Genomic DNA, 22,622 nt, shown 5'->3' with positions numbered 1-22,622 from the left:
TTGTGCTTTAGAAGCACCTGCTGCAGCGTTTTCTTTCCCGGGAATTACCAGGCCTCACATAAATGTCAAGATAACTCGTGTGATTAATTATCTTCCTGGAGAGAGATCAGTGTTTTGTATAGTTGAGGTTTTGACTTAGGTGAAGTTAGTGCAGAGGGTTAATATGCCTGCTGCAAAGAACGTGTACCAAGTAGATTACAGAGTGCGTATGATGTGAAGAGATCAGCAGGTTACTGCTTTCAAAAGAGACATCCTTTTGTTACTTGCAATTTATAACTTAAAGTCCTGATATAGAATAGTGAGCTATTAACTTTCATCCTAGAACAGCATGCACACTACAAAGAATACCTTATTAGACCATTGATTAATGTTGCAAAAAGGGTTAATTTGGCTAGAAATCAATTCTTATTATTAAAGGAAACTCCCAACTATGCTGTTTCTTTTTCGACTCTGAGTTTGTGCTTCTCCACACCAAGCACTCTTGAACTATACTGCCTACCAGTATGGATGACATGTGACTCCTATACTTTTAGTCCTTTGGCTTATGTAACATTTCCTATACACTGATTTACACACTTATGATTGTCTCTGTGTAATGTGTGTGTGATGCAAAGTGCTCGGACACCCTACACTGGTATGAGTGGCACTATATAACTAATTCAATGCTTCTGAGAGTGTGGGGTTATGGAGACTTGGTCACTGTTAAAGGGTGCTAGTGAGAGAATCTGTGGTGGGGGTGGTCATTGGGGGGGCACCAACAAACATTGTCGCACAGGGCACCACCAGCACTAAAGCCGGCCCTGGGAAGTATGCACAGATAAGCGCTGAAAATACCGCTTTAGGTGACTGCTTTTTTTTGTACCGACTGGGCCATCAAAATAATCTGCTGGTAACCCTAACCATAGGACTGGAAGTTTGTTGCAGGATCAGCACATTATTTATTTCCTTCACCCTCGATCCCCGATTAATGCCGCAATAGTTTAACTTAGATCTTAAAGTCTACGCCCCGTCAATAACATGCTGAGTTACTTCATGGGTCTGGGAATGCACCCTGCATTCAGACAACTCATTCCTCATTCTCGCCCTTTATTGTCACGCTCACCTTGCACTCACAGTGATCACAATGCACTCACACTGATCACCATGCACTTGCACCATTCACCCGCTCACCTTGCACTCACAGTGATCACTCTGCACTCAAAATGCACTTGTCCTGCTCACACTATACCTCAACCTGCAGTCACACGAGTACACTACTCATCCTGCACTCATGTGACACTTCACTCACCTGTCCCCGTCACTACTCAATATGCAACTCACTCAAACAAGCCCATCAGTAATCATACATTCATTCATACCATTCTGAACTTGCATCTGCACCCAAAATGAGAGAGGACAGCAAGGGAGTGAGAGAATTTGATTGAAGAGGTCAGGGATGAGGAGAAATGTGAATTGCCGAAGAGAAGTGTGGACACGCAAGAAGTGAGTGTGATCCAAAGGTGAGGGCTTCTGTTAGAACAAAGGGGAGATGTGAAAGAGGAATGGGGGGACTGGAGAGGTGTAAGATACAAATAGACAAACATTTGAATGAAGAGACGAGGTGAATGAGAAGTGCTGAGGGGCACGGGAGGTGACAGGGCCAGAGAGGCCATGAGATAAATGTGAGAGACTGTTAGAGATGAGGGCAGTGAAAGGACAGAATGGCAAGAGGTGATTAAAGGTGAAGTGAGAGGTTGAATGGGGAGAGTTCAGAAGTTGTAAAAAGGGGTGAAAGAAAATGACCTGCAAAGTGAGAGAGGGATCCGGGGTTAGGAGAGGAGAGAGGGATGGAAGGGAGGGGGTGAGAGGAAAGCTGCATGGGTAAACGGCTTAACTCTACACAAAACCGCCAGGGTTTTAAGGGACCCCTGCTTCTTCCGGTCAGGGCCAGGTGAGCTTCTAATGTGGCAGCACGTATTGCTGCAGAGTGGAAGGCCCTTCACAAAGGTTGACTTGAAATCTTTCTGATGATAATTGCTGGTTTTTGGTTATAAATGGGTACTGATTGGGTGAAATCTTTCCTCAGCGTTACTTTGTGTAACAAATATCAAAATAATGAAGCAATGCTATCCCAAAATACGCGGCATCACATAACCTCATTTACATTTTCATCCCACGCAATTTAGTCAACCGGTTTAGACATTTTTGTCAGGAGGGGGTCCTTACGCCTCAAAATGTTGACAGGGGGGTCTCGGTATCCAAAAGTTTGAAGACCTCTGCCATAGAGGAAGATAATTTCTCGGGTAGGACTACCACCCACTACAAGTCAGAATTTTACAAACCTGGGATGTAACCGTCTGTATTAAGCTCAAAAACAGTGGTCGCAATTTGCGACCAGTATTATGCAACCAGCTATTCGTACATCTGGCCCAAATTCTGTAAGTTAATCAAGGATTTTAAATCAAACATAAAGACTGCCTTCAGACATCGGAGGGAGTGAGTGTGACTGATCCTGGTGAGATTGTGGAGTGTTTTGCGGACTACTTCTGTGCTGTGTACTCCCCGGTGTCTACTAGAGATGAGGCTGACTCTCGCCACTTGTTGAAGGATATTGCTTTGCCCTGCATGTCGGTGGAGGAGCGTGAGCAGATGGATGCCCCGCTTTCGGTTGACGAGATTGCAACCGCGATCCGTTCCCTTCGCTCAGGCAAGGCTATGGGCCCCAACGGACTCCCGATTGAACTCTATAAACTGCAACCGGATAAACTTGCGCCATTTCTCCGTCGTATGTTCTCGGAGTCGCTTAAAATCGGCTCTCTCCCTGATGACCAACGTCTGGCCACTATAGTCGTGATTCCCAAGGACGGTAAACCTCGGGACCGTTGCGCCTCGTATTGGCCTATTTCTCTGCTGAACGCGGAGCCGAAAATCCTCGCCAAGGTCCTTGCGAACTGCCTGCTTACTGTTATTTGCGATCTGGTGCATCCGGACCAATCCGGTTTTATCCCGCACCGGAATACGGCCCTTAACTTGCGGCGCCTACATGGCGTACTTGCAAGGGCGGAGTATCTTTCAGAGCCGGCCATCTTGGTTTCCTTGGACGCCACGATGGCCTTTGATACGATAGAATGGCCGTATCTTTGGGCTGCCCTGGCAAAGTTTGGCTTCGGGGCGGGATTTATTAATTGGGTTAAACTCTTATACGCTGCCCCGCTGGCACAGGTGGTCGTTAACGGGAGGGTTTCCCGGCCCTTCGTTCTTGGGAGGGGCACTAGGCAGGGGTGTCCGTTGTCTCCCCTGCTCTTCGCGTTAGCTTTGGAACCGCTCGCTGCTTGGCTCCATTGGGAACCGTCGATAAGAGGGATCCAGTGGGCCCCTGGCTTCGAGGATCGTGTTTCGTTGTACGCGGACGACATTCTCTTGTACCTCACCTCACCACGTAGGTCACTCAATGTGCTCTTTGACATCCTCACTTCCTTCAGCAAGAACTCTGGTTTGATCATTAACTGGTCCAAATCTTGTGTCTATGCTATATCCGGTGGCTTTCCTCTCTTGCCCTCTCGTTTTCCCATTAAGGCGTCCAGCTCCGGCTTTACGTACCTGGGGGTGTACGTCTCATTGGATCCTGCAGTCCGCTACGAGCATAATCTCCTCTCTCCACTTCGGAGATTGAGGTTAGACGTGGCCCACTGGCGTAAGCTTCCCTTGTCTCCCCTCGGTCGTGCGGCACTTTTTAAAATGATGTCCCTTCCCCGATTTCTTTACGCACTTCAGAACTCCTTTGATATTATTCCGGCGGCCTACTTCCGGGAAGAAGAGAGCTTACAGAGGAGACTTGTCTGGGGCGGTCGTGCACGTATTGCTCTTGCAAAACTGACTCTCCCCTGGTACGACGGGGGCATCGCGCTCCCGGACATCAGGAGGTACTACTGGGCTTCCCAGCTATCTGCTATTATCCATGCAACGTACCCACCTGGTCCGAATCCGGCTTTCGACTTGGATAGATTTTTGTTGCCTGGCGGCAACTTTAACAGAGCGCTTTACTCTCGATCAGCTGGGAGGACCTTAACCTGTCCCACTAAGATTGCAGTACGCTTGTGGAAGGCTGCGAACGTGGCCATGGGCTGGAATGATCGCCTGACGGGCGCGACCCCTTTGTTTGCGTCTGAAAGATTGGGAAGCCTCTGGACGACGAAGGGATTCGAGCGTTGACACGATTGGCATCAGCAGAGTGGGTGACCTTTGGGTGAAGGGTGCGCTTAAATCCTTCGCTGCGCTGCAGAGTGAGTACGAATTGAGTGAGAGGGAGTTCTTTCGCTACGTTCAGGTTCGCCACGCTTTGCTCTCGGCCATCGGGGCGGGGACTGCAGTCCCTGTGTCTTCGCCACTCGAGGACCGCATACTCGACGGTCACTTGCCCGACAGTACTATTTCCCTTATCTATAAAAAACTAATAAACATTCGGGCGGATCTCCTCGTGCGTCTGCGGGAGGCGTGGATCGGGGATGGGGTGGAACTGGACGACGAGGACTGGCAGTCTGCGCTGTCCTCCCCTAAGGAGGTGGCCATACCCGCGCGTCTCCGTCTTGTCCAGCTTAAAATTCTCCATCGTGTCTACGTGACGGGCCCTCGTTTAGTTCTGATGGGTTTCTCTGAAGACGGGCTCTGTAGGCGCGGCTGTGGGCTCAGCGCCACTTTTCTCCATGTTCTCTGGGAGTGCCGTAAGGTTGCGGAGTATTGGCGCCGGGTGCATGCTGTCATGGAATGTGTCACTGGGGTCGCCCTGTTGCCTGAGGTTCGCCGATGTGTGCTGAACGTGTGGGAGCCTAACGATTATAATGCGGCTCAGACTCGGTGGGCGGCCCTTGGGAACATGGTTGCTAAGAGGGACATCGCACAGCTTTGGGGTTCCCGGCGGCCTCCCACCGTGTCAGTATGGAAGAAGAACATGGACTGGTGCATGTGCAGAGAGAAGACTGTGTATGTGGCCCGGGGTAAGCCAGGGGCATGGGGTAGAATTTGGGGCCAGTGGAACGCGTACCGTGGGAACATCTGCACACCCCCCCTCGTGGACTCACCTGATGCTGCCTTGTCCCCCTGATCCTGAGGTTCTCGGACTATTGCATTTCACCTGTAGATGGTTATGGCTCTCCCGTCCCCCCCACCTCCCCCTTGATCATCCTCATTGACCACCCGAGGGTGGAGTTGGTACTGTGTGGTCCCCCAGCCGTGGTTAGACGCCTCTTTTTCGATGGTTTCCGCCTTGTCTTTTGGTGTTATTATTTTTCCTTTTTGTTTGTATTTCTAAAATGTATGTATCCGGATAACTTCTGAGGTGCACCCAATATTTTGTCAATTCGGCTGAGCCCCAGGGGGCCCATTGTTTCCTTGATGTTGTTGACCATGTACATATTAGCGGCCGGCCCTGGTGGTTGTAGGCCCATGTTTGTATTGATTTTTATGTGCAATAAAGGTTTTTCAAAAATAAATAAAAAAAAAAATATATAAAGACTGCTCACCCCAAGTTAAGAGCCAGACATAATGGGGCCTACGAACAGGTGGTAAAAGAAAAAAAAAAGAGAAAACACCCATTAAAAAAACATAGAGACTAGAGGAAATTGGGGACTTCCATCAAGAGTACTATACCAGGATCATTTTTTTGCTGCTCAACAAAGGGGATATCTAAATTCAGCAAGCCTGCCTACATTATAAGACTACAAATGATTTAAAATCGTTATGTTGCAAAAGTAAGTCTTAAAAAACTTCAGTAATTGGGTGTAGGGAACAGGCATGCACTGCCAGAGATATATGAAAGGTTAGAAGTGGGGTAGAGAGGGGGTGGGGGTGTTAGGGGAGAAAATGTTGAGGAACTAGTTTCTCCTGAAAAGTCCTATGCTACCTAGTTCTCTTGCAAGAGGCTATTGTATGTAACGTTGATTTAATGCTGCGATGGTTGGGGAAAACTCAATAAAAATTCTTTAAACAAAAAAAAGTTAAGGTAAGAAGTGTTTTACTTACCAGAACTTATTAAATGCCCTTTTGGGGGTTCCGTATTTAAGACTCTTGCTTCAGGATTTGAGCGTGGGTTCTACATACGGCTTCTCCTTCTGGCATTGGGGGTTCTTCCCAGTTCTTAAATAAGTAGGTGTTCATAGCCCTGTGACTAAGGGGAAAGAACACAGTTAAAGGATCATGAACTGTTTTTTCCTATGACAAACCCCTATCATTGTGCCAAACAGCCCCTACTCCCAAGTAAAGAGCCCCTTCCCTTCTTTGGCCTCAAACGTTTACGGTTTACTTCCTTATTTAGGTAGGCACTGGTTTGTCCTTTTTCTAGTGCAGAAGGGAAGAGCTGTTTATAAATCCCGGACAGCCACTGAGAGACTCCAAACTTTTCCTTTAGCGGTGCCCTTTTCCACAACTCCCAGCAGAGAATGAGGACTGGAGTAACCCAACTCTGGGTCCGTATTCACAGCTTAGTGGGTGCCTGGCCCACGCGACAACTCTGATGCCTATCTGTCATATTATTATTATTATTATTTCGTACTTATAAAGCGCCTGGTTACACTCAGCCAGTGTGTCCCTGCGCTAATCAAGCAGCAGAGGGGCTGTAGGTAGGGTCTCAGAGGTGAGCATCCAGGGTGGTCACAGTCACCCAATCAGCAGTGTGACACTGTGGCAAAGACAATACCAGATTCAAGGAGTGGTGTATGCGTATTGAAGGGCTCCAAGACAAGGAGCAGTGATGGCCCTAAGCTGGATGTTAAAGCTGTTAAAGGTTCAAGACTTGGAGCGGTGTGCGCTCCAAGATGCAAAGTAGGATTGGTGATGACTCTGAAATGGGAGTAGTTAAAGCTGTGAGGCGGGCTTGGGACTGTTCCGTCAACTATACCAGCCTTTGATTAAAGAACAATGGTGCCCTAGGGAATAGAATCTCAAGCCATATCCAAAAATTCCTTTATGGCATTGCTCAAAACTCTCCCTAAATATCTTTGTAGAGACAGAAAATATGCAGAATCCATTGCAGAGTACACCTACAATTTTATACAAAACGGGACAAGACACAACCCCATGTACATCCTAAAATTCTAGCAACAGACCGACATGACAATGCATTCGTAGTTGATCCAGATTATTGAAAATGTGTCAGGATCAGACAGGCTACTAATGTTACAAGATGAGTAATGTACCTAGAGTAAAGGTCAAGAAGGTGCTAATCCTAGACCGCTAGACTTGGATGGAGAAAAAACATTCAACTTGGATTGAACAACAACATGCTCAAGATAACTAGAGTCGTCTAATAAAAAAGACTGTGACTGAGGTCCTGGGAAATTTCAGGTCATCAATATAGGTGCACCTACGAAAGGGAACGCAGTGATACTGCGGCCCGTCTGCCTTCTTCCCTGCTTTAAGGAAGGAGAAGCTTGTTGCCAGAAATCCAAGCTTGCTATGCGGAGATCTGTATGATAGATCCTTGGGGTGGAATTGCAGTAAGACAGAGGCTCGCCTATTGCCTTTAGTCATTCACCTTGCTTCCCCTGAATTCAGGTTTCGCCCCCATTTTAAATGGAATCTCCTTTGAAAAAAAAGAGACTTTGAAAAAAATAGAGTGGGAGGTGCATGTGGATTCTTATTCCTTCGAGAAGTCCAGTCTTTGCAAACCTGCATAGATGATTTTGAGGTGGGAAGATGGAGATTGCCTTCAATACATGCGAATCAGACACTCGGATCTCCACCCGGCGATGTCCAAGGAGGCCCACAGGAGATCTAACAACTTCTGAATAACTATTACACTTCCCTTTAATTTTCAATGATATTTATTAGGTTTCGTAGAGTACAACAACTTGGAGGGCATACCCACCGTAAATAAACAGTAACAAAACCCCAGCCCTCCACCCGTTCCTCCCACTGCCCGCGGGTCCACTCCCATTCTTCATATACATTGAAAAGCCCCTCGGTTACTTTGAAAGCAATTCAGGTTAATCAGAGTCACAGATGTGCCTATTTGGGTCCAAGGACCCCAGGGCCTAAATTCCTATTGGGCAAGTTAGATTTCTGCTGTCTGCATTCAGATATCAAAGGACACGGTCGCAAAGTTTTGCAACCACTCAAATTACTTTCATATTGTCACTATACTAATTCACCACTAATCCTTTATGGGTTCCGAAGTAGCGTGCTACCCATCAAGGGTAGCAAGCGCTATATACATGCAAACCTTTTTCCCTCTTCTATCCCTCCACTATCCTTCTCAATCAAAATAACTGACTAACATGTCCATCACTTGAATCACTTGCAAATTTCACTATCACTAAACTACCACACAAATCACTTTCATAGTTTCATTACACTAATTCACCACTGATCCTTTATGGGTTCTGGAGTAGCGTGCTACTCGCCAAAAAAGCGCTTTGATGCTTCGTCAGGGGTAATAAGCGTTATATAAATGCAATTACAATACAATACAATCTTCTTGTTGGTTATCAACTGCTATAATCTCTGCAGCCAAAGATCTCTAGTGGTAAGGACAGTTTTGCCCCATAACCCCAACATTGTTTGTGTTGCCACTAAAAGTAGATGGGATATTCTCCTGACTCAGGTGGAGTGTAAAGGGTAGACACCCCCCACTGTCCACCACTTCAATCTCTTGCATAGTCAAGAGAATTGCTGGCCAGAACCACTTGACTCTGGAGCATGTCCAGAGTATATGAGGAATAGTTCCTCTTTACCCACATTGAAGCCAGCAGAGCTCAGAGTGGGATGTGCTCACAGAGTGTAATCTGTGATTCTACCTATATACTATTATATTTAGTGTTTCTTGCCCCTGTGAATAAAATGTAAAATTCTTATTACGAGTGAAGATCGCCTCTATTTGTAACCCCAATTATTTTGCCCAGCTGGTTTGGCAGGAGTGTTTGTTATCTGAGGAGCTAATATTGCGAAAGCTAAGCAGCCATGAGACTAAGTGGTGTGTTATATGTAGCCATTGGATAAAAATTCTAAAAGTGGGACAGGGGTCAGGAGAATGCTGCTTTTGTACATGGAGACGAGACACAATGACGCACTTGTAAACAGTGATATCTTTCCTTTTCCAGAATCCAGAAAGTAGATTTGATATCCTTAAACTAACTCATAAACCCCCTGTGGAAGAAAGTGTGTAGTCTGTAACACTCCCTCTCTGTCCACCACTCCCGATGGAGCAACCTGTCAAGACCCAGACTAAAATCTATATTACCAAACACTATGACTCACCAGACTATGTGTGACTCCCCTCAGAGCCATTCAACTATGTACCACAACTGTGCTACTGCATCATAACTGCAAACATGTGGTACCCCTAAGCCTCCCTGTTGCAGTCTCGCTCTCCATAGACACCTATGGAGTCTGAATTTTCTTCTCGCGCAGGCAAAATGATCACAGACATCCTGTAGTTGAGCCAGTTCTTGTTTTGATAACGTGCATGAGAGGTTCTGAAATATAAAGAGGATTTTAGGAAGAATAGTCATTTTGAGGGATGCTATGCTGCCCATCCATGAAAGTGCGTACAAGCGCCATGACATTGTGAGGGCTTTAATCGCATTGAGGAGGGGTTTAAAGTCGCTCCTTGCACACTCATAGACGTCTGGGGTTAGTAAAAGCCATAGATAATTGAGGTTCGTGAGAGTCAATTCAAAAGGGGTCTCCTGCTGTAAAAAAGCCACTAAAGATTGGTCCCTCAATAAAAAGCAGGCCACAGATGTTGACGTCTGCTAACCATTGATATTCTCTAGCAGTAGGGTAAGTTGCCTTGAGGTCTGTGAGAGATAATAAGATATTGGCTGCAAGGGCTGATACTTTATACTTGGTTCCTCAAAAATGCATGCCCTGAACTTCCCCACTCTCTCAGATTTTCTGTAGCAATGGTTCAAGGTAAGGTGCAAATAGTATAGGTGAGAGTGAGCAACCCTGTCTAGTGCTACTCTTTATGTTTATTCTAGGAGTGCCTGTACCATTCACCTGAACTCTTGCACCCAGGAATGTACCCACCCACGGACTCTGGGGCCTAGTCCAGCTCCGAGAAGAGTCACGCTAATTATACCCCCAGTCCATCCTGTGAGGCTCGTTTTCTACATCAAGGGGCAGGAGAACAGCTTCCCAGCATCTCTGTCCTGCAATGTAAATCCAATGGAGGGCTGCCTTGTGTTATCTTGTTTTTATCTGAGGTGGTTCGGGTCGGTATAAATCCCACTTGACACTCATGTATCAAATGGGGCAGGACAGTCTCCATGTTCTCCGCCAAGATCTTCGCAAATATTTTGAATCAATATTCAACAGGGAAATTGGCCTGTAGGAGGAGCACATAAGAGGGTCATTGTCGGGTTTTAGTTGTATGGCTATTGATGCTTCAGTCATCGATTGAAATGTGCTTCACACAGCTGAGAAGCTGTTATATAAATTCGCCAACATGGGACTAATTGTGCGGCGAAGTGTTTGTATACATGGCCTACAGCCATCTCGGCCCAGTGATTTCCCTAATATCAGGTGTTTAATTACCATAGGTACTTCTGCTATCGATATTGGCTTCTCCAGAGATTGTGTGTCTGTGGTTGAGACAGATGGAAGAGACCGGGAACAAGGTATATTGACGCCTCCTGGGGTCTGACGTCTGTGCTTGGTATAAAGATTCTTAGTAAGAGTGGAAAGAGAACCTTTTCCCCCCTTCAAATGTTTGAAACTCCCCCTCTCATCTCGAATTTTAGTGATCACCCTCTTCGCCCTGCTTGTTCTTAATTTGTTGGTGAGCAGTGTGCTAGCTTTATTACTTCCTTCATGGTATTTAGCCCCAAATCCTGCGAGAAGATATTTTGCTTTTATATATTCTAAGGTGGGTACCTTGCCTCGTAGCATAGATAGTTGTCTACCCAGATTTTTGGAGGGACTGGATTTGTATTCCCGTTCCAAAGGAATTAACTCCCTATGGTCATCTATTGAATAAACTTCCCTCGGATAACAGCCTTTAAAGTATCCCAAACTATTTGTACATCTCAGTCCCCTGTGTTATTGAATTGCAAATATTCATCAATGGCAGTCCGAGTTTCATGGACCACCCCTGGGTGTCACAGTAGGGAATCACTCAAGCACAGCCTTCGGAGTTCACTTGTAGCTGCCTCAGACCAATTAAGTTCATGCAGGAGTGGCCCATAGCCTTAACCAGTCTGAGGAAATTGTTCCACCTCAAGGACATTTGGTCCACCATAACATAATCAATTCTCGCCTAGGTCTGATGTGCCGCTGAGAAATGAGAATACTCCAGTAGGAGGGGATGTTTGTGCTGCCATGAATCTATGAAGTCCCCGTGCAGCATCTGTGTCGCTGCAGGGAGTGTAAGAGTGCCCAGCATTCTCTGATGTAACTTATCTAGCATTAAAATGCATTACACAGTTAAAATCTCCCCCCAGGATGAAAGACTTAGAGATGCCTGTTATTTCCCACACTGCAAATGTTGTGAATTTCTCCTGTGCAAGGTTTGCTGCACTAATTGAGCCAGGACAATTGAAGAGTGTCCCTAGTGGTCCACCACCAGCCTCCTGCCCTGCTTATTGGGCTTCACTTTAAGTTCTGTCCTTGATCAGAATGGCTGTTCGGCTGCTTTGGATGGAGTTACCGCATGGTATTGTATGGGAAGTAGCTGGAGCTTAAGCATTTTTTGATCATATTTAAATAAATGTGTCTCCTGTCGGAGGTAGATATCAGCTCCAGAACACTTTAGGTTCATCCAGGATGCTCAGATGTTTCGGGGATTGTTCAGGCTCCTGACATTGTAGTTGATGTCATAGTGTAATCAGGTGTGGTGTCAACTCTGCCAATAATCCAGATAATGCGCAGGTGGGCTCTTGCTCCGTGGGTGTGCGAATTAGGTGTGTGACCCCCCCCCCCCACCTCCATGTAATGAATCGAGGAATCCGTGGTTTATATAAAAATTCTTCTTCTTTATTCAAAGTGCCATGAAAGGACCCACTGGTGCAAGAGCCAAGGCATCCAACTCAGTCAACCTCCAACCGCTTCTGAGCCTTTCAAACCCAAGCTCCTGCGTCAGTGAATTCCATATTACACAAACATATTCCAAATGATATAAACAATAAGGTAGTGACATAAGTAACTCTAAACTCTATAATAGAGATAAAGAAAATACACAATACCACATGTATCCTTTTAACAAAACCAAATAAAACGATTATTCCAAAATATAATCATCAAATTTCTTAGGCATCCTAGAATTCCTCTTTTGTAACACAGAATTTTCTTAAATCGAGGAATCCACACTTTCTTGTGCATTGGATTCAGACACCTTAGATTCAGTCTGACATGCACCAGGTATATTGAATTCTTCAACACTCATGTGATCTTGAGGAATAGTATTACAGGTGTCAATCACATCATGAAACCACACATCACCATCTTCATCTTTTTCAAAAAAACATTCTTGCCCCGGTTTAAGAACCACAACAGAGCTTTTGCTCCACCAGCCCTTGTCCTTTAATAGAACAGTAGTATCAGTCACTCTTTCAACTTTGAAGGGAAGAGTGAATTTGGATGAACCCTGAAGATTCAATGTTGGTTTAATAATACACACCCAGTTGTCAATTTCCACACTTTTACTCTTTGTTTTATGACACAAATCATGATAATTTTTCCAGAAATGTGAGAATCTGTTATATTCCTTCTGGCTTTGGCAATAGACAATTCATAAGTTTCCCCTCCAGTTTCTTTTTTAAACAGAGGTGTCAACAAGGATTTGGCCTTCTACCTCTCATTAACAAGTATGGAGATACACCAGTACATGCATTCGGGGTTATGTGGTAACTCCAAACCTTTTCCTTTAAAAATTCAAAAACATCAAGATTGCTCTCCAAAGCAGCTTGAGTCCCTTCTTTTAAAAACCTATTGGCCCTTTCTACTTGACCATTTGCGCGGGGACAATATAGTGGCGCTCTCTCAGAATGCACACCAAATGTATTCAAAAACAATTTCATCTTAGTGGAAATGAATTGCACCCCATTGTCAGATAAAAGGGTAACAGGCGCACCTTCTATTCTGAAGATATGCTCCAAGAATACAATAACTTCATCAGTAACTGGATGTTCTACAAAAGTGTAATACATCCACTTTGAAAAATTGTCAATGACAACAATTAGAAATCTCTTCTCCCAGCCCAAAGATTCATACGGAACAGAAAAATCAATAGAAACTTTCTCCCACGGCCCAGCAGGAGCTTCTTAAACTGATAAGGGCTGAGCAGATACTTTCCAATGTTTGTCAGATTTGACACATACAGAGCAATTATCCACCAATCTCTCAACACTTGCATCCATGCCCGGCCACCAATAGTGAACCTTGAGCAATTTTTTAGTACCAGACACTCCAGGATGTCCCGAATGAGCTAACTGGATAAGTTTATACCAGTCGGTGGCACAAACAAATCCTCTCTCAAAGAAATGCCACTTTCGATGCTAAGTTCATCGGCAACCTGAGCAAAGCTTCTGAGAGGAATCTCTAAATTTTAACAAGGCGGCCACCCATTGGTAACAAAATGCTTGACCTTGGACAAAATGGTATCAACTGCTACAGAATCATTGCATTCTTTTTGAGAAATAGCAGAATTACATGAATCAACGGCATCAACCAATGCCACAACACATTCATGCTGGTCAATGATCTCATTTTCACACTTCTCCACAGGTGGAAGTCTAGATAAACAGTCTGCAGTAAAAAATGTATCTCCAGGAATGTGCTGAATTGCAAAATTAAACTCTTGCAATCTTGCAATAAGTCTTACAAGCCTGGTTGAAGCTTTACCACTTCTGACTCCATCCATCATGTAAACAAGAGGCTTGTGATCAGTAACAAGAACAAAAGGTCGCGCCCACAAAATTTGTTTACGTTTTTCCACTGCCCATACACAGGCCAAAGCCTCTTTTTCGATGGTACTATAATGCCTTTCAGCCACACACATTCCTCTTGAAATGAACAAAATGACTCTTTCTTTGCCATCCACAATCTGTGTAAACACAGCACCTAGCCCAATAGCACTGGCATCCACAGTAACATAAGATCTTCCTTGAGGATCAAAAGTATTGAGACCAGGTGCTTTAGCAATAAGTCTTTTAACATTATCAAAGGCTTCATCATGAATATCTGTCCAAGTAAATTGAGACCTTTTTTTCAAAAGTTGTCTGAGAGGCTCAACCACAAGAGCATAACCCTTAACAAATCTTGAATAATACTCGCCCAACCCCAGAAAAGAACGCAAAGAATCTTTATCTTGAGGTCTGCTAGCTTTCTCCAAAGTATTAATGAGATCTTCCTTGGGAAAAATGCCATCAGGAGTGATCCTGTGGCCCAAATAATTAATCTCCTCTACAAGAAACTTGCATTTGTCTTTACTCACAGTCATCCCCTTGCTTTCTAAAATGTTTAAGACATTGTCAAGAATCTTGTTGTGATGCTCACAAGTTTCAGCAAAAATTAAAATGCCATCCTGAAATGACTGCACACCACTCAAACCCTGAAACAGGCTCTCAATTAATTTTTGAAAAACACTGGCCGCTGAGGCCAACCCAAACGGCACTCTCAAAAACCTTTACAGACCAAATGGAGTGATGAATGTTGTGAGATCTTTTGAAGACTCATCAAGAAGCACTTGGGGGCGTGGCTAACCGCCGACGGGAATGGCCGCTCGGTAGTTTTACTCCGTAGCGCCACTCCCGCAATATCCTGGTAAACATCGCCCTTACCGGCCCGATCTCTGCCCTAGTGCAGGAAAACAACTATTGTGTGGCCCGACGATCTCTTGGTGGAATTTGGTGAACATCGGTGAAGGTGCGCGGACCGCGTTCCAGCGGCCCGGACGGCTGAGGTCTTTTGCGGTGCGGCGCCGCGCGGCCAGCGCCCCACCCAAGAGCGGGGCTGAGGCCTGGTCCGACGGAGAAGGCGGCGAAGGGAAGTGAGCTTGCACCGCGGGAGAGACTACTATCAGGGCACTCGCGGCAGCGGCGGTGACGAGTCTCCATTGCCCGAGACAAGCGGAAGCCCGGCGGAGGTCGGGTTGGCCCAGGGACGTATTTTGAGAAGGGCCTGCACTGGGGTGTACACTCGGCCTCCTCTGCCTGGGAGGCGGCGGTGAGCGGCTGCCAACGCGGGACATAAGAGGAATGTGTGCCGAGGGAGGCGCTGTGGAAAGTAAGGCCTACAAGCTCCATAGAGGGGGAAAATATTAATGGCGGCCATTCAGTTTTGGGACATCAGGCACTAAATATGGGCGGATACTGAGTAGAGGTGATCTCCCCACTACTGGACTGTTACCGCTGTGGCGCGGCTGAAGGGGGGACCCCATGCTGAAGCTACTTGTAGAGAGCTGACTGCTGCGAGCCAGAAAGTGAACTCCTGCAGGTTAAGGCTTCCAGGGCCTGGCCCCAGTGCAGCCCTGTTTTTGCAGTAATTCAGGCTGGTCGCCAGTGGAGGCCCTGTCGCTTTGGCGCCCTTGAAGAAACGTGGAGGCCCACTCAGGGGAGACCAGGGGCTGCAACCTGCTGCGGAGGAGGAGTCCCCGTTTTGATGGTGCCGTGTACTTTGAAAAGAGACGACCGGGCATTTGTCGCTCGGGCAGCATAGTGAGGGAGGCCGGGGTCCCCTGGATTTCTGGCCTGCCGCCGTGCCTGGTCCGCCTTGCTGGCGGGGCGACATATGTGGCGGAGTGAGAGTTACGCACCTGTCGAGGAATGCTGGCCCGGTTCCTTAAACAATCTCCTGCGGTTGGGTCAGAGGCGCACCGTCTTGTCACCTGAGCGCATTAGGTGCTTGATCAAGCCGGATCTCCCTCCGGGAGAGGTGCCTCCCGCGAAAACCGACAGGCCGAGTGGGGGATCTCACTGCTGGCGGCGGTGATTAGTGGAGACGCCCAGGTCATCGGAGGGTGTATCGGAGACTGAAGAAGATGGCGACCGGCTGCGCGAACCGGACTGCGATCCAGTCGAAGCTGGATAAATTTGCATGGCAGAAGCAGCAGGCGGAGGATAGAACAGAGGCTGCGACACCAGGTGATAACACGGAGCCCTCGATTAGGGAGCTTCTGGAGGCGATAACGGCTGTGCGGACTTCCCTGGAGGTGCGAATTGACACGGTGGCCACAGATGTGACGCTGATCCGTGAGAATATGAAGAAATTGACGGAGAGAATGGGAACGGTAGAGAGCACAACCAAGGAACTAGTTACCGATACCGCCCTGCTCAAGGAACAGGTCGAGGTGCTCAGCTCCTCTAATGAGGCGATGGCCCTGCAACTGGACGACTACGAAGGATGAATACGCAGGAACAACATCCGCATTATTGGTGTACCGGAACGGACGGAGGGGCAGGCAGTGGACCTATTTGTAGAGGATCTGGTCCTTAAACATCTACAACCCAGGGGACTCTCCAAGTGCTTCACAATTGAAAGAGCTCACCGAGTGCCCGGGGGCCGTCCGAGGCCTGGAGCATCCCCGCAGCCGTTGCTGGCGCGGGTGTTTCATTTTTGTGACCGTGATGTTATATTGCAAACGGCAAGGGCAGCCCCGCCGCTCACCCTGGAAAACAGTCGGATCATGTTCTTTCCGGACTTTACACTGAGAGTGCAGAAGCAATGCCGCGATTTTCTGGAGATAAAGCGGGCTCTACGAGAGCAGAAACTCAAGTATGCTATGATGTTTCCTGCTAAGCTACGTGTGGAAGCAAACGGAAAATCTTGTTTTTTTACCCTTCCGGAAGAGGCCTGGGATTGGCTAGAGGGCTGACGCAAGGTCGAGAGAAAAAGTCAGAAGACATCCTCGGCGGCAGATGATGATGTGGACTGGTGCCAGCATCGGCGCTCCCGGGCGCATTCTAACTCTGATTCGCAGGAGCCGGCGGGAGGGCGCTAACCCGGTGCCAGGTGAGATCATATGGTGTAGCTATCTAACCCGGGGCGCCTCGGGTGTCCTTGGGAGTGTAACATTGGTGTAAGAAAGCCCTATACTAAGGGACCTGTATACAGAGGGTTGGGGAGGGGTTGGTCTGGAGCTGTTATCGGTGGGATATCAATGATACCGACTCTTTGGAACTGTTCCACTGCTTGAAAATGGCACATATGTCATGGAGTGTAATGCCCATCTAATGGGATTGGACTACTCAGCTAAGATTTGGCCCGCAGTTAGGAAGCTATGTGCCGACATGCATGCCCGAGGGGAAATTATGAGATCTCAGGGGGGGGGATTGTGCCGGGCCCAGTCCGGCTGTAAAGGATGTGGGGGTCGGGCGGGGGGGTGAGACACTAACTGTAAACTTACGGCCGCACTGAGAGTGGGGTTACTTGCGTTCCCTAGAATTGTTTATGGGGGGTGTGACAGGCACTCTGCATGTTGGGGGTGGCGGGCAGTTCTGGTCCCGTTATGCAGAGAAGCAGGGAGGGGGGGTTGTTTCTAAGGATAGGGTTCTTGGGGAGTTTCATCGGTTGGGGGAGCAACGTGGGGAGTTATTTGTTGGTGAGATATTGTGACTGTGTATATTGGTACGGATTGATTGGTTGTGATGTTCAGGCAACAGCGGAGATGATCCAATACTTTAGTGCTATCAAGGAAAGTCCAGAGGGTACTCAATTTTCTGCACTGAGGGGCTCCGGCCATCGCGGGCCCTCGTTACATGTTGACCCGTTGCTACCTGGGACTCATGATGATAGGGCAAGGGCTTAGACTTGTCACCTGGAACGTCAATGGGTTAGGAGACAAGATTAAGAGGGGTGTTGTGTTGCAATTTGTCCACCGACAAGGGCTTGATATGGTGCTACTACAGGAAACTCATTTAAATGGGAATTCATGTAAGGCCCTAGATAGGAAAGGATACCGTATGTTGGCACACTCAGGTTTCACTACTGGATCGAGGGGTGTTGGAATACTCCTGCGGAAAAACTGTCCCTACGTGCTTCACAATACCTGGACAGATCAGCTGGGGCGATACGTAGCTTGAACAGGTTTGTGGGAAGGTAGAGTTCTTAATGTTGTTTCAATATATGCACCTCCCGGTTTGCAACGTACGACGCTGACTGATGTTGCGACTTTACTACTAAACCTACCAATGGGCACACTGGTAATGGGGGGTGACTTTAATTTGACGATGGACGGACTCGTGGATAGATCCCCCTAGACGTGACCCAGCGCACGGTTCCCACCTACGCGACTTCGTAGAGGCCTTGGGGATGGTTGATGTCTGGAGGTGGGCGCATATCAGGGACACACACTTCACATTTCACTCGGGTGTCCACGGGAGTCAATCACGAATAGACTATCTGTTTACACACGCGCAACATATACAAGACTTTTCGGACTCACAGTGCCTGGCGCGAGGAGTGTCAGACCATTCCCCTGTATTTACGATTCTGGGTATGCGACACCCGCCACAACCGGGCCCAGTACGGATTCCACCCTGGGCACTAAAGGTCCCTCACATCAGAGATACTTTGAGGCAAGATACGGAGTACTACTTTGCGGAAAACACTGGTTCGGTCACGTCAGCTGTTACACTGTGGGGGGCATATGGAGCAGTGATCAAGGGAAGGGCGTTGTCGGCGATGGCTGGCCACAGGGCCGAGCGCCGTAGACGAGTGCTGGAGTTGGAAACAGAAACTCTTCGTCTTGAAGTTGTTAACTCTCGAGACCCAGATCCAGGCACTCAACACTTACTAAACATAAAAAGGCAAGACTAAAAACAGCTACTACTAGAGGACGTTAATAGGAGAATATTGGCTGGCCGACATCGCATCTCTGAACAAGGGGAATGCACCGGAAAGTTATTAGCCTGGCTAGAGCTGAAAGAGCAGGCAGCAAGATGGGTGCGTGCACTCAAGGGTGCTGAGGATACTCTGATCACAGACCCACGGGAGATTGCTGAAACTTTCGTTCAGCATTATAACACAGTATATGGGACTCCGGATGCCTCCCAGGCGGCATAGGCGGCGGACCTTCTTGTCACTATCGAGGTGAGGGGTCTCTCTGAGCAAGACGGAATGGCACTAGAGGCTGATCTATCACTGAAGAAGTCCATAAGGCCATACAAGATATCCGCACAGGTAAAGCGGCGGGCCCGAATGGACTCCCAATTGTACTAATTAAGCCAATGGCCTCCATGCTAGCACCTCATTTACTTAATCTTTATAATGAAAGTTACAAACTCGCCCTCCTCCCAGAAGACATCCGAGAGGCCGCTATAGTGGTTATCCATAAACCCGGCAAGCCAGTCGACGAGTGTCATTCGTATGGACCTATCTCTTTAATCGCAATAGAGGCAAAAATATTGGTCAAGCTACTGGCGAATCGTCTGCCCCCCTACTTAACAGATCTGATCCATCCGGATCAATCTGGATTCATGCCGGGACGGAATACGGCACGCAACCTGAGAAGGGTCAATGGGGTCATAGGGCAAGTGCATACCCTGGAAGAGGAGGCTATACTACTAGCACTTGACGCGCAAATGGCGTTCGATACCGTAGCATGGGAGTACCTATTCGCGGTTCTTGACCGAATGGGCTTCGGCCCCAAATTCAAGAGATGGGTCCAATTGTTATATTCACAACCCAGGGCTCACGTCTTAGTGAATAATCATCGCTCCACCTCCTTCCCCCTTTGCCGAGGCACTAGGCAGGGATGTCCACTGTCGCTGCTTCTTTTCGCCCTGGTTCTCGAGCCATTGGCGGTTTGGATACGGGGAGATCCGGGTATCAGAGGCATGAGATGGACAGAAGAATATGAAGACCGAATATCATTATATGCCGATGATATTTTACTGTACCTTGCGTCCCCAGCGCGATCATTACACCGGGTACTCCATATCTTTCATATCTTTGGGGCGCACTCTGGGTATCGAATAAACTGGTCTAAATCCCAGATGTATTCCCTTTGGGGAGAACCTCCTCGAAGTCCTCGAGGATACACTATCCCGGTGGCTTGCCAGGGTTTCCTTTACTTGGGGATATTTATCACTACCAATACCACATTGTTTTTTTAAAGGAATCTACAGGGGCTGCTGCGGCGGTTTCGTACGGATGTCATATATTGGAAAACTCTCCCACTAACATTGCTGGGTCGTGCGTCCTTATACAAGATGCTTGCTCTGCCACGTTTCCTTTATGCATTACATAATACGCCCAATTCGGTCCCTAATTCCTAGTTTTCGCAGATTGAGGCCGTATTACGAGATTTACTGTGGGACAATAAACCGCCCCACATAGCTATGACCAAGTTAACAATGGAATGGTATGATGGGGGTATAGGATTGCCTGACCTGCGCCTTTACTACCAAGCCTCCCAACTGACGGTCATTAACCATTGGGTATTCGGGAGACATGATGATCCGAGCTTCCGCACGGACCATTGGTTGTTGGGGAAAGGGGGCTATAATAGAGCTCTGTACACAAATCATAAGAAATTGGGACTGACCGGCCCGACGGCGCGCACGGTGGAGGTAAGGCATGGAGCGCAGAGACGGATGGGATGGCGGGACGACTAACGAAGGCTACCCCACTATGGGAGCCGGATATTCTAGGGAGACTTAGCGCATATCCGGGGTTCGATAAGTGGGAGATGATTGGAATCTCCAAGGTGGGCGATCTGTGGGTCAAGGGCAAAAAGGCATCATTCCCGGAACTTCAGGCCAAATATCAATTAGCTCCATCGGAGCGATTTCGGTACCTACAGATAAGCCATGCCATAGAATAGGCCCGCCCTAAAAACACACCCCTTCCAGACTCCTCTCCCCTGGAGGATAGGCTCTTGTTAGATCCTATGAACCGTAAGGCCATATCATTCACGTACAAGAAGCTGATCAACAACCGGGTTGATCCGATGTCGAAGCTCAGGGTGTCCTGGGAAAACCAACTAGGGGATTTGGCAGATGAGGACTGGCGGGAGGCATTGTCCTCACAGAGAGGTGGCTATCCCAATGCGTCTTTGCCTGGTGCAGCTTAAAATCCTGCATCGGGTGTACTTTGATGCCATCCTGGTGCACAGGCTTACTAGGCGACCTGACACACTCTGCCTCCGACATTGCGCTCAGATGGGAACATTCTTGCATATTTTATGGGGCTGCCCTCACATACAGATACTGGACTGATGTTACCAGGCAATTTACTAGGACGTGTGGTAAGACAATTCACCCGACACCCACGTTAGCGACGGACCTCATGCAGGCTGAGCAGGAGTGGCCACATTGGGGTGGTATGTAGCTAAGAGGAACATCGCCCAGCGGTGCGGAGTGGACACCATAACGTTGATGACAGTTTGGGCAAAGGATATGGATCATGCCATGCTCGCCGAAAAAACTGTGTTTAAAGGGGACCACAAGTGGGGGAAATGGAATAAGTATAGAGGAGAAATATGTGTCTCTCCGAGGATAGAACTCAGGAGGGAGAGGCCGCTGGGATGTGAGGGGTGAGAGGAGGACTGGATGGCACACATGGTGAAAGGTCATGAATAGACAGAGTGATATGCAGACTCCTGACCCAGGGACACGCAATTGCTTTTCAGGGGGAGCGATTGGCGCCGATTGGATTGTGATACTCTGGACTCGAGCGAGGTCGAGGATCGCTGAAGTTGATTTGTTATCGAATGGACTGGCTTATCTACATTGTCAAGGTTATTGTCTCTGCTGCTGTCTTTGTTTCTAATAAAAATTGTTTAAAAAAAAAAAATTAAAAAAAGAAGCACTTGATGGTACGCTAATTTAAGATCGATTATGGAGAAAAACTATGCACCATTAACAGCTGCCAACATTTCTTGAATTCTGGGCAAGGGATAAGTGTCTACCACAACATTTTTATTACGAGACCTAAGGTCCACACACAATCTCAAATCTTGATGTTTTTTAAGGGGAATAACTATAGCAGAAACCCACTCAGAACTATCAGTGGATTCGATGATGCCCTCAGAACACAGAGTATCTAGGTGAGATTGTAATTTTTGCCGTATACTTAGAGGAACCATGCGTACTTTAATTTGAATTGGCACAGCTCCTTTTTTTAGTTTGATTCTGTGTGTATAACCTTTTACTTGCCCAACTTCATCTTTAAAAATATCACTGTGTTTCTTCAGGATCATCTCCAAAGAAGACTTATCAATAGAAATGCTATTGACAGCTAAATCTCTTAATTGAATAGGGCGATCTGAGCCTGGACATAAAATCACACCCAACTTCCCCAAATCAAACCATCCTACTATGTTTTTACCATCAATAGCCACATACATTTTTGTAAGCACCTTGCGTCCCTCAAATTCCAACTTATCTTCCAAGAAGCCTAACATAGAAATATCAAAATTACCAAACGCCTAGGGGTTAACATCAGTTTTCTTGAGTTTAACACCCCTCCAATAATCTTTGAAAAGAATATCGGATAGGATGTTAATCGGTGAACCTGAGTCTGCCATGGCTTCAAAAGACACGTCACCAACTAATACAGTACCCAAAGGAGCCTTAAAAGGAATGGTAAAGTTGTTTACAGACTCATCAAACAAATCGTCATAAACAGTAAGAAGTAAATTTCCTAAGTCATGCTCTACACTAGAAATATTATTAACACTAGAGTTTGAAATTTTCTTTGGTGCTTTGCAC

General features: G+C 47.2%; 1 protein-coding gene across 2 annotated transcripts in view; it reads right to left on the bottom strand.

The window, feature by feature from the left end:
* Nucleotides 1-22,622, bottom strand: part of LOC146812720 (uncharacterized) — a 158,790-nt gene that overhangs the window by 120,012 nt on the left and 16,156 nt on the right. The window contains exon 2 of one of the 2 annotated variants that reach the window (XM_085619830.1): nucleotides 5,998-6,142. The exons of the other annotated variant lie outside the window; for it this stretch is intronic. The gene's annotated coding sequence lies outside the window, so the exon portion shown is untranslated. The remainder of the gene's footprint in view (nucleotides 1-5,997; nucleotides 6,143-22,622) is intronic. 2 annotated transcript variants of the gene reach the window in all.

This window comes from Triturus cristatus, chromosome 7 (assembly GCF_964204655.1).
Source record: "Triturus cristatus chromosome 7, aTriCri1.1, whole genome shotgun sequence".
Lineage (NCBI taxonomy): Eukaryota > Metazoa > Chordata > Amphibia > Caudata > Salamandridae > Triturus > Triturus cristatus.
This window is presented reverse-complemented; position numbering and strand designations above follow the sequence as displayed.